We start from the raw sequence: 10,639 nt of genomic DNA, 5'->3' as shown, positions 1-10,639 counted from the left end.
TTAAACTCCTAGGTGGTTAGACCAAAATGAGCAGAGTCAAGGAGTACCTGCTTTGATACTAATTGTAGAAATGAAGTATTTCTACCAGAGGGGGTGAATGGGAGTTTTAAATTTTCTTTGGAAATATCAAAACTCTCGAAACCCAGGAGCGAGCGAATGAAAACAGTGTACAGTGAGCGAATACAAACTAAGAATGGAAACTAAAAGCATGCATCAAGACAAATCACATGATAAAAACAGTTTGGATGTAAACAGGAGAAGCAGAGGTAACCGATGATGCTCGATGGCGACAAGGAATTTGGTAGACCAATTCGCCCTTCTACAAAAGGACTACGTCTGGTTGGAGGGGTTGTGATTTAACACAAAAGATAAACTCTCTTTGCCCTATTCTCCTCAACAATTGGTTTGTCAACCAATGTCGATCACTCATGGTAGATACTTGAGGCAATCTCCGAACCATTACAGACTTCTTCTTTGAGAACCACAATTACTCTTGGTCTCTGAAGAAATTGACACCTATCTGTATAGAGAGTTTTCAGCTCTCAAGAGTAATAGGTGGGGCGTACTGGACTTAGATTCGAGTAATGTTGAACCACTATCTAAGTTTTCGGCTCTGGGGTTTTCTCTCGATGGATTTTAAACTCAAATCACTCAGGAGAGGGGGTTGCTTAACAATCTTCTCACAATCAAATGGAGCAGCCACCGGACAACGCTGGTGTGGGTGGCTATTTATAGCCGCAGCCTTCCCTGGTGGGAAATGGCCATTTTGGACACGCGGTCCAGCTAATGGCCAACCAACACGTTCACAAAGGTCGGATTTTAAGAGCAACTGCAACATTACTTGAGGATCAAGTAATGCTAACGCCTCGGTCAGAGACAAATCTTTCACAGCGAAGAAGATCACAGTCTCTTGCTGGCAAGTATTTGCTCAGAACACAAATAGATTTCTCTCGCAACTTTCATAGGATTTGGGTTTAGCATTAGAGAAACAAAGGTTCGAACACTACACCCCTCTTAGTAGTACAGTGGTTATGTTCAATCTTCTTGGTCGCAGTCACTTCCTTCGGACGAGCACCGGACCAATTGCTTTGCGTTAGCAATTTTTGAGGGGTCACTCTTGTTATCATAGTCTTCGGTGATAACCTTCACTTCCACGCAGGGGATTATCTTTGGCGTTTGAATCAAACTCCTGTTGACTCCAGGGACTTGTTATTTTGTGTGCACTAGCAAACACATAAGTCCCTTACTGTTTATGTCAACAAACTCCAAAACATGAGGAGGCAAATTATTGCACCAACAGGTTCCGTAGCGCGTCATGAGCACCGGGCAAAGGGACAGTTGAGCGACTCAAGCGAACCGCCCTACTTGACTTTGGATAAAGATAGAAAGGAGAATGTTGTGAAGGTGGCCTCGTTATCCACACATCTGGTTGGAGGACCGACCTGGGTTTTCATGAGCGTAGGCGGGTCCTAGACTGCACGTCAAGGGCGCTAGCGCATACCCCAGGGTGATCATCACCGCCTGCACCTCACATCTCGGCACAGTTGAACGTGTAACCCGCCTGCTGTCCAGTGGTGAACCTCTCATTCATCTTCAGTGCTCTCTGAACCGTGCGGGAAGGTACGAAACTTTGAATTTGTGTATGATGAAACTTTGTGTGATGTAAATAGTGTCGTGCTCTAGTTAATTAGGTTGGGTACGATGAACTTTGTTAATTATGTTTACTATATGTTTCTTCCTTCTATTTGCTAACTCTTTCTATTCATGTTGCTCAAGTATATTATGTTGCATATTATTGTTGCTGATATTTTGATTCTATTTGCTAACTCTTTCTCTAAGTGTTGCTCGTGTATATTATGTTGCATATTATCATTGAATTCGCATGATGACGATGCTTCTCAAACAGGTACACAGATCATCGATGTCAAAGAAGTGGTATGCCATGTACATAGAGCATGTTCTGGGAGTGTACGATGATTGTCTAGAGTGTCAGGCCCAAGTGTATTGTGTAGCGCCCAAGATGCAATTCTAACCCAATAACATGATGAATTCATGATTGGGGCACAATCGCATTTCGAGCGCATAGCAAGGTGGATATCATTACAACATACCATGTAGTGAATAGATAAGAATACAAGATAAAGTCTTACACTCGCCACAAGCTATAACCTGAATACAATAGTTCATCAAAACATAGCAATCATCATACAGAAGAGCAGGATCCGACTACGGATGAAATTAGACGAAAAAGAAGAAGAATGACATCCACCCTGCTAATCCCAGGCTCCCGACCCAGAACCTATCCCTTGATCGAAGAAGAAGAAGCAGAAGAACTCCAAACAAGCAAGCATTGCACTCGTGTCAGACCATCGCATTACATGTACCTGCAACTGTTGTTGTAGTAATCGGTGAGCCATGAGGACTCAGCAATCCCATTACCATGGGTATCAAAACTAGCAAAACTTAATGGGTATGGAATGGATAAGTGGTGAGGTTGGAGGAGGACTAAGCATTGTATGGTGGCTAACTTACGAGTACAACAGTAAGAAGAGTAACTACGCATACGGTCGCAAACTAGTAATGATCAATAAGTGATCCTGAACTATTTACGTTCAAACAGAACCCCACCGTGTTCTCTTCTCGAACTCATTCGAAAAGAGACGGTCATGGTTACACAGGCGGTTGGTGTTCGCACACGAACACGTCACGTGTACCCTCGACGCCGGGGGTGATGCACAACATCTCACGTCGAAGGAGTCTCACCGGAAGCGCGATTCGCAAGTCGACCAATGAGAGCTTTTGAGGACCTGAAACCCTACACTCCTAGGAGGGACCCCGTCAGGGAGTGCGGCGGCTATTGGCTTCCCTAGGTCGGCCAATCCGCCCCTAGAGCCTCGCGGTTCGCAACTCTCCAACACGAAGAACGACAAAGAACGAGGGAGCAAGAACGAGGGAGGGACAAGACATAGATGAAAAATTTGTAGATGCGTTTGCGATTGTGTGTTGTTGTTCAATCGGCCGTCACCCCTTAAGTATATAAGAGGCGGCTGGACTTCCCGTGCAAGGAAAAGGCTTCAATTCATGTCCAAAACCCTAGTCCAATTCGGATTTGTTTGGTCCGAACTTTCCAAAATTGTTCGGTAAAATCTAGTTGCACCTTGCGGGCCATGTTTGGGGGAGCAAACGATCTCAGATGGAAATGAGCCCAAAAGCAATCTTGACCGTTTCGACGAGACGAACAACATTCATGTTGAACGTTTTTTTGATCTGAGGCCATCTTGAGGGGGTTTTCGGCTGTTTTCCGAAGTCTGTAACAGCGAAATTCAAAACCAGGACAAACATACCCGGAGTGTCCAGCCATCCACAGAGAAAATCAAAACCCGGATGGTTTTCCCTGGAGTGTCTGGCCACCCAGTGTAGCAGCGTCTTGTACTGGCTGTAACTTTTGCATACGGCCTCGGATTAAGACGATTTTCATATCAGAATCGACCATTTCGATGAGACGAAGACAATTCGTGTTGATCATTTTTCCATATGAGGAGGTCTTAATTGGGTTTCAAGCCATTCTTTAATCTGGTGTCAACATGAGCATTTCTGAACTTGTCATAACTTTTGCATCCAAGCTCCGTTTTAGACCATCTTCATATCCATCTTGATCTTCTCAAAAAGAGCCATCCCATGATGACCTCCAATCATAAGTTTGAATTAATCTTGACATAGCTTAAAGCAACTTTTACCATTGTGTCACTTTTGAGCGTCAACACATGCCCCCCTGTTTTTCGGCGAAGCTAGGGTGCCGAAAAATAACGTGTACCATATTTGTTCTAAGGACGATGTCAACACTCCATCGGCCATTTATATGTTTTTAGGGCGATAATTATATATCGGCCATGTTTATGCTAAGGGCGATAGTTATATATCGGCCGTTTGCCTATCTAGGCTTCTTGCCACACACTTGGGTGATACTTCTTTAAATATTTGCCATTTAAAGCTCGAGGTAATAATGTGTCTTGTGCGGATTCCACCAAATATGAGTTTTCGGGAACCACTCTTGTAATCTTAAAAGGACCTTCCCAACTTGGAGACCACTTCCCGAATTTTCTATCTTTTGAACCAATTGGTAGAATCACCTTCCACATGAGATCGCCAACTTGAAAATTCTTCAACTTGACCTTCTTATAGTAAGCTCTTGCCACCCTCAACTTATCTCTCTCTATGGCATTCAAAGCAACCAAACATTTATCGGCAACTTCATCAATATTGTCCCTCATCAAGTTATAGAAGTCTACCACTGATAAATCATTTTGTTTGGCTATCCTCAAAGCATTCAAATTCACTTCCACTGGTAAAACGGCCTCTTGACCATATACGAGCTCATATGGAGTTACCTTTGTAGCACAATGCATTGAGATTCTGTGTGCCCACAAAGCTTCGGACAATAGCTCATGCCATCTCCTTGGATTATCCTCAATCTTCTTCTTAATGAGCTTGATTAATACTTTATTACTAGACTCAGCTTGTCCATTGGTTTGGGCATAATATGAGAGGAATTGAGCAACTTTATCTTATATGATTCGGCAAATTCTCTGACTTGATGTGACATAAAGGATGAACCTTGTTCTTAGTTAATGTTTGAGGAATGCCGAATCTATGAATAATATGCTCAGTTATGAATTGAATTACCTCTGTATGCGTCATATTTTTGAGTGGTATTGCTTCAGACCATTTAGTGAAATAATCAGTTGCCACCAACACGAACCGATGCCCCTTTGAAGAAGAAGGATGAATCTCTCCAATAAAGTCTAATCCCCAACCTCTAAAAGGCCACGGCTTGATAATATGATGTAACATAGCAGCAGGAGCTAACTAAATATTAACAATTTTTTGACAAGCTTCACATCCTTTATAGTACCGAAAGCAATCACTAACCACTGTCGGGCAACATCTCTAAGTCGAATAACAATGCTTCATATTCAGCTTGATTATTTGTGCAAAAGTATTCTAAGCGGCATGAGGCTTCAAAAACAGCACCATGAGGAGATATATAAACAATACCAACACCATGACCATTGCTACAAACTGAACCATCAAAATATAATCTCCATGGTACTAACGAGACAAGATTTATATCAATATCATGCTTGTCATCAATCCGATGCTCAACAATAAAATTAGCAACGATTTGGCCTTTCATGGATTTCAAAGATACATAAGCCAAATCATATTCAATTAAGGCATAAGCCCATTTGTCAATTCTACCACTAAGAATTGGCCTATGCAACATGTATTTGATGACATTGGTTTGACAAGCTATAATGCAACTACTAGGCACTAGATAATGTCTCAATTTTGTGCAAGCATAATATAAACACAAGCATAATTTCTCAATGAATGTATACCCTGTCTCGGCGTCCAATAATCGTCGGCTCAAATAAATAATAGCATGCTCCTTTCCTTCGATCTCTTGAGTCAAAACAGCACCAATAACACCTTCCTCCACCGCAATATAAAGCTTAAAGGGCTCTCTATGTTTGGGAGCTTTCAACACCGAGGAGTGCACAAATAACTTTTTATCATATCAAACGCTTCTTGTTATTTTGCCCCCCAAGTAAAATTGGCATCATCCTTTAACCGAAGGATGGGGTGAATGCATCAACCTTCCCTGACAAGTTGGCTATGAATCTCCTTAAAAATTGACTTTGCCAAAGAACTTTTGCATATCTCTCTTGCATGTTGGAGCCTCCACCTTTTGTATAGCTTCTATCTTTTTGGGATCAATTTCTATGCTATCTTGATGAATAATGAAACCCAAAAACTTTCCAGCCGATACACCAAAAGCAAACTTCAAAGGATTCATATTTAGTCCATATTTTTTCATTCTCTCAAAAGCTAAGTGCAAATCGGCTAGATGGGATTCAAAAGCATCCGATTTGACAACAATATCATCAATATAAACCTCAAGTATAACACCAAGTAAATCATGAAAAAATAAATTCATAGCCCTTTGATACGTGGCGCCGGCATTTTTTAATCCAAAGGTCATTATTGTCCACTCAAATAAACCAATGAAACCGGGACGTCGAAAAGCCGTTTTGGACATGTCCGCTTCGGCCATAAAAATCTGGTTATATCCCGCATTACCATCAAGAAAGCTAATGACCTTATGTCCAGAAGCATCATTAATAAGCACTAGTCGTCAACCCGTGCACTTGCACGGGCTAGTACTTTTTTATTTACACATTGACGCAAACAATCACAAAGAAAGTATTGTATGTTGCGAGTGAAATATATAGGAATAATACAGGAGAAACTTGCATGTTCATTATTTCGAACCACGTGATTTTTGCTCAACCATAGGACTAAAAGGAAGTAGATTCCTTCAAATAGTTCCTCATTCATAGTTTCCTTAAATTAGTGCTCTCCTCCGTTGAATGGTACTAAGTGAACTGCGTCATTGATGAGCTTTAAGAGATGGGAGAGAATTGGCCAAAGTTCTATGCCCAGCCCACGTTTACACATGATGTACTATTGTACTATAACATATTTTGAAACTTACTTTTTCCCATTGATACATCAATATGTTCTCTCCCTAGTGAAAAACAAAACCAATATATTTTTAGGCATTAAAAAGCCATTTAGTTATATAAATGCCTAAAGTAGAGAATAATAATGTTTGAACCAAGGGGGTGTAAACCAATAAAAAACTAAATCACTAATACATAAAAAAACCTTATTAAACCATAATTACTCAAGGTAAATATGCTGAAGTTAAGGATGGATAGATAGGTAGGTAGGTAGGTAGGTAGGTAGGTAGAATGGAGTGACTCTTATTTGTGTGCTGGCTCGCTTGGGGGAAGGAATGTTTTTTCGCAATTGAAAAATAGTTGTACATGCTTCACATTTATGAGAAAAAGAATAGTCCGTGCAATTTATTTCTGTTAATTCGCATGCATAAACTGTAAGAGCGTACTAAACATATAATGAAATCATAAAACTTTCCGCATCAAATGACTAATAATCATACATAGACTGGAAATTAGATCCATTTTACTCCATGGTCCTCAAATAACGAAGCATCAGGCAAGGCCAGTAGATCACGATGTGTTGTTTCTACTATCTCAAATCTCACAAATTTAGAGGAATATGCAGCATACCATGAAGTAACTATTACCAAACATCAGCTATTTGTCGTCTCCATGATAGCTAATAATGTACGCACATCAGGGACAACTTTCAACATGATGGGAAAACACAAAATTAGTCTAGCCCAATAACATCAACATCTAGTGCACATGCAACAAATCTAGCTTGATGAAGTTTTGCTTGTAAAATCTATGTTGTGTCCAGGATATCAGAGATAATATTAATATGATTAAATGTTAACTGCAGCATGGAACTTAAGATACACACTTCCTTACCTTCAGAGTGGTCGCATGAGTAGCAGGCAATGAATGTGCATGGTGTGAATAGATGCGCCATCGGCCCATCGCAACTCTTTCCCTCGGGATCCTTAATACTCTCATGGATGGTGCCATGGCGTCACCTGTGAGAATGATTTTAATCAGAATAATGATGTCTTTCATAGTTTAGGAAAAGTTTTTTGTTTCTCTTTCAAATTGGTCATATATCAGAAGGATATTATGTAGCTGATCAACAGCGTGCAAAAAGGAACATTTAATAAGATAGCCTCAATCTCTATTGTTGGAAATAATTAGGCTGTTATAAACAGGGTAAAAATATATTGCCTTGGTGTTGTTTCCTGAGATGAAATAACTATAGAAGTACTACAATATGCAAAAGTGGAATATCAGTTGAACTGACAAATACTCATGGGGTGCCTTGGTGTTGTTTCCTTGGAGGAAAAAACTGTAATAAGCAGCACAATATAAAAATGTAATTTGGAATATCGGTTGAACTAACATATATTCGATAGGCATACAAAAATGTTTTAATTTAACATCAACCAAATGGTGAAGAAACCATTTTTCCACCATAAATAGAATAGAAACAAAAACAAAAAAGATTAATGTATCATGTAGAGTAAATTGATAATTTACTCTGTAACATCTGATATACCATAATATTCAGAAACATTTGTCTATAGTAAGCCTATCACAAATTTAACATTTACGATGTGAATTAGTAGATGCTTGATTGGAGATATGCTCAGAGAAGGCAGCTCCAGGAGGATCTTACTGGGTGTCAACGTCAACTTCCAGCAATAGTATCTAGACCAATGCAGATCATAAATTGAACCACAAACTTTAGATATCTATGGTGAACATTATTATAATCAACAGGAAACTTCCAGTGAAATGCAATTGTAAAAATAGCTAGGAATTAATATGACTCGTGATATTTAGTGTGTTTGTTCGCCTTGTCGTACAGTCTCCGTTCATTCAGCTAGCTGATGAATAATAGGAAATTTATTGTAAAATGCTTCACGCATGTAAAAATTAATGCTTGCTGCAGTTCTTTATTGAATCATGTGCACAGTCCATCACCATAACTAAAACTAAAAGCCTAAAAAAATTATAGGTAGCTCATAATAAGACTAATCTATACAGGCTGGAAACTAAATCATGTTGAAGTCATCCATACGAAATTATCTGTAGGTAAGAAAAGAATATCTTGGACTGAATTCGCAAAAGAAAAAAGAATGTATCATACTATTTTCTCTACCAGATTAGATGTCACAAATTTTGTTGAGTATCTAAAATATAGCAGAATGGATACCCTGAAGTAATTTTTATCAACCATCGTATATATAAGTTGCCAGTGCATACTATATATGTGATAAGGACCATTTTTCTGTTGTAATAAACATTGATGGAAGATCTCAGAAATAGCAATGGACCTATTAGAGATATATTATGCAATGCACTTGGCACAAATCTGGCTTACAAAATTGCAGGAATAGCACTAACAGATAGATACTACCTGTTGAGTTGATACAGAGGTGACCATCACCAAAAAACAAAACGAAGGTAGCAGCAATATTACCTCAAACTTCACAGCCTCGTTCAACAAATTTGGCTCGGCAGCCTCGTTCTCTGTACATATTACCTCAAGCATGGACGGATCAAAGATTGGAGCTGGGCAGGGGAAATAAAGGGCCACTTTGCATAGGTTAGTGTTGTACTGGAAGGAGTGCCACTGGATCACCACCTCCTGCTGAAGCTCCTCAGACGTCTCAGCCGCCACCCATGTGTGTTGCTCGAGGTAGGGCGCGCCGTAGGACTATAGCCGCTACGCAAGGCGGTGGCTCAGCACGCACCACATGGGCGCCAACACATGCACGGCTCCGTCATTCCTACCTCCCTCGACGGTGAGAGGCACAAAGGCGCTGGATCTTTCAGCAGGCGGCCAAGCTAGGATCTGGCAATGACAGCTGCCGGCATGATCGATTCGAGATGAGGACGGACGGCGGGAGAGCATGCGATGGAGCAGGGCGTCGATCCAGCTGGGGCGGCATCGTTCCGCGTGCCAGCGGTGCCTCGGGTCCCTGTGGATGCAAGGCAGAGAGAGGTGAGAGAAGTGCATGGAAGGATGGGAAAAAGGCAAAGTAGGAGGGCAGCGCGGTGGCTACTGCTCGATGAAGAGCTCACCGGCATGCGAGGGATGCGCCGGTGTCGCACCCGATGCGGAAGAGTCGAGGTGGCGGCGGGGTGAGGACGGATGGTAGGAGAGCAGGCGATGGAGCAGGGCATCGATCCAGTTGGGGCGGCGTATTTCCGCGTGCCGGCGGCGTCCCGGGGTCCCCGTGGATGCGAGGCAGAGAGAGGTGAGAGAAGTGTAGGGAAGGACGGGAAAAGGCAAAGTAGGTGGGCGGCGCGGCAGCTACTGCTCGATGGGGAGCTCGCCGGCATGCGACGGATGCGCCGGCGTCGCACCGGACGCGGAAGAGTGGAGGTGGCGGCGGGGTTCGCAAGTTCCGGCGGCGCGGCAGCTACTGCTCGATGGGGAGCTCACCGGCATGCGATGGATGTGCCGGCGTCGCACCGGACGCGGAAGAGTCGAGGTGGCGGCGGGGTTCGCAAGTTCCGGCGGCGCGGCTGCTCGGGGCCGAAGGAAAGACGCATGGATTTTTTTTCTTTTGTTTCTATGGAAGGATGCGGCTGTAGCATATGAGCTGGTACAATTTTTTGGTCGTGAAAGAGATAAAGATTTGCTTTAGTTTTTTGAAATTTAAAGATTTGCTTTAGTTTTTTGAAATTTAAAGATTTGCTTTAGTTAGGGCAGAATAATCGATGATTAGTAATAGTACAATCGTGTTTTAGATGGATTCATTTTCACACCCGATGTAAAAAAATTGTGTGCTTCGGAGCGTTTTTTTACCACGGAGCAAAATGTTAACTGAACGTGATAATTTATTGGGAGTCTGTAATTAGTAGAGGTATAGATAGATAGATAGATATCAGCTATTGGCATAGGATACTCATCTTTAGGTGTAGCTCTATTCAAATCTCTGAAATCAATGCACACCCTCAACTTGTCGGAGCCTTTCTTCTCTACTGATACAATGTTAGAAATCCACTCGGCATACCTGCAAGGCCTAATAAAATTAGCTTTAAGCAAACGACCGATCTCTTCCTTGATCCAGTCTTACGTTTTTGGATTAAACTTTCTGGTCGATTGT

At 41.7% G+C, this 10,639-nt stretch overlaps 1 long non-coding RNA gene across 1 annotated transcript; it reads right to left on the bottom strand.

Annotated features, from left to right (window-relative positions):
• Positions 1-5,206: 5,206 nt before the first annotated feature.
• Positions 5,207-10,100, bottom strand: LOC123154620 (uncharacterized). Its single transcript, XR_006476955.1, has 2 exons — positions 9,609-10,100; positions 5,207-9,505 (listed from the first exon to the last, which is right to left on the bottom strand). It is a non-coding gene; the product is annotated as an uncharacterized lncRNA (long non-coding RNA).
• Between the last annotated feature and the right edge of the window lie 539 nt (positions 10,101-10,639).

The sequence above is a fragment of the Triticum aestivum genome, chromosome 7A, assembly GCF_018294505.1.
Source record: "Triticum aestivum cultivar Chinese Spring chromosome 7A, IWGSC CS RefSeq v2.1, whole genome shotgun sequence".
In the NCBI taxonomy this organism is placed as follows: domain Eukaryota; kingdom Viridiplantae; phylum Streptophyta; class Magnoliopsida; order Poales; family Poaceae; genus Triticum; species Triticum aestivum.
Note: the sequence above shows the minus strand (reverse complement) of the source record. Positions and strands in the feature narration are given on the sequence as shown.